At 34.5% G+C, this 1,934-nt stretch overlaps 1 long non-coding RNA gene across 1 annotated transcript; it reads left to right on the top strand.

The window, feature by feature from the left end:
• The first annotated feature begins 1,487 nt into the window (after positions 1-1,487).
• Positions 1,488-1,928, top strand: LOC149151298 (uncharacterized). Its single transcript, XR_016262499.1, has 2 exons — positions 1,488-1,621; positions 1,730-1,928. It is a non-coding gene; the product is annotated as an uncharacterized LOC149151298 (long non-coding RNA).
• Positions 1,929-1,934: the final 6 nt, after the last annotated feature.

Genomic DNA, 1,934 nt, shown 5'->3' with positions numbered 1-1,934 from the left:
CTCATGCTTCCTCAAGATCCTAGCAATTTTATCCGTGGTCCCTTGAATAAAGGGAAGATGAACACCGGAAGACCAATCCTTGGGGTCAATCTTACTCTTAGGACCCTTTTCAGCATTTTGAAAAGCCTTAGACCTTGAGACCTACTATAACCATTCTTATTAAAAACTTCCAGGAGGTAAGTTTTCTCATCTTCAAGGTGATTTTCGTCATAAACTTGCAACGCCCGCCGAAGTAGCTAAGGTGTTGAGAACGCCTATCTTTTGAGCAGGAAAATGATGGGAGCTAGCATGGAATTAAATTGAATTTAATTATTTTAGAGAGATGTTACAATGTTTAACATTTTGACTTAGTCAAATTAAAATTAAAATATAAAATATAAAATTTTCCAACCCATGGTTTTTCCTTATCATATTTTTAATCTATGGTTTTTTCCATGGTATTTTTCTCTAATGTGAGTTATTTAAAGGTTAATATTTAAACTAATCTAAATTCATTTTAACTCTACATCTACCAAATGCCAAAAAAATCAAATCTCTTTTCACTCTTAAAAAATCAAAGTGTCAAAAAAATCCCTCTCAACACATAATAAAACTTACAACTAAAAATAAATCTAAACTAATTTTTAAATTTAAAATTTAAAATTTATATTTCAATTAAATTATAAAATAAATTAATAATACATTGCATTTAAAAATTAAAAATCCTCAAAAATCTTTGCTTTTCTGAGCTTTTTCTTTCTATCTTTGATTTTTATGATCTTTTTCGTGCTTTCTTGATTTTTTTGCATAGAATCTTTTTTGAGCTTTTGTGCTTTCTTGACTTTCCGTGCTTTCTGATTTTCCATTGTTTTGTTTTCTGGTTCAGATCAACGGTTGAAAGTGTTTCATCTGATCTAACGGATCAAAGTAAAAGTGTTGACGAAAAGTTGATGCATAGGAAAGGCCTATCGGCCTAACTAATTATTGGCTATTTTTCAGATCCATGTTCAAAGGTTATAAAAGTTAATGCGCAATCACGGTTCAGAAGACAGACATGTTATTGGCTCTTTTACAGATCCATGTTCAAAGGTTATAAAAGTTAATGCGCAATCACGGTTCAGAAGACAGAAACATGTTTCAATGACCGACTCTGCATATACAAGTTTGTGAACCTAGGCTATTAGTGGTAACATTATTTGCGGTCAAGAAACACCATGTTTAACGAGTATGATGTGTTAGCTCCATTAGTTTATGCACATTGCTGCCTAAAATTATGGAATTTAAACAGTCTTTCCTTAACTTATGGAAACCAATGCAGTAGTTTCCTTAAGTTAAGGAAATCAACTGCAGCTAATAAATTTATTGTTAGGAGCTACTGAAGTGGTCCATTACTCCCATGAGTTCTTGCTTGATCTGTGGGACATGTGACACATAGCTATCAGAAGCTTGATGGAAGCTTAGCTAATAAATTCATGTTTGGTCCCCAAGCTCATATCTCAATCCCTTCAGTTCTACACCATCTAGCTGAGATAGCAGAGCTTGGAAGTGCCTTCAGATCAGCTGCATTCTTTTCCTTTTGCTTGGACTGCTGGAGCGTGGTTTTTCAGAAGAAGTTGCATCGAGAGTTCACCAATGGCTAGAGGTAATTCGTATCCTGAGCATTAAGATTCAGTGATTTTTTTCAGTTCTTTCCGCATGCAGAATCGTTGTTTAAGTTTATTAGTTTTCTAACATGATGCTGTTATGATAGGTGGATTTATCATTGCCTTAATTTCAATGCTCCTCAACAAAATTTTTGACGGCATCCTTGTGGTCTATTGCCGCCAAAAGCAAGTGGATTCTCTGCGGGCTAGTTCAGAGCAATCGGCCATTGCTTGTGCAAATTGGAGAGCTTTATCATATTCCATGGATGAAGAACTTGATCGTGCTGATTCCTAATTCATGAATCAGCCACA

This window comes from Pinus tabuliformis, chromosome 9 (genome assembly GCF_031772625.1).
Source record: "Pinus tabuliformis cultivar Carrire ecotype Pingquan chromosome 9, CPIR1, whole genome shotgun sequence".
In the NCBI taxonomy this organism is placed as follows: Eukaryota; Viridiplantae; Streptophyta; class Pinopsida; order Pinales; family Pinaceae; genus Pinus; species Pinus tabuliformis.
This window is presented reverse-complemented; position numbering and strand designations above follow the sequence as displayed.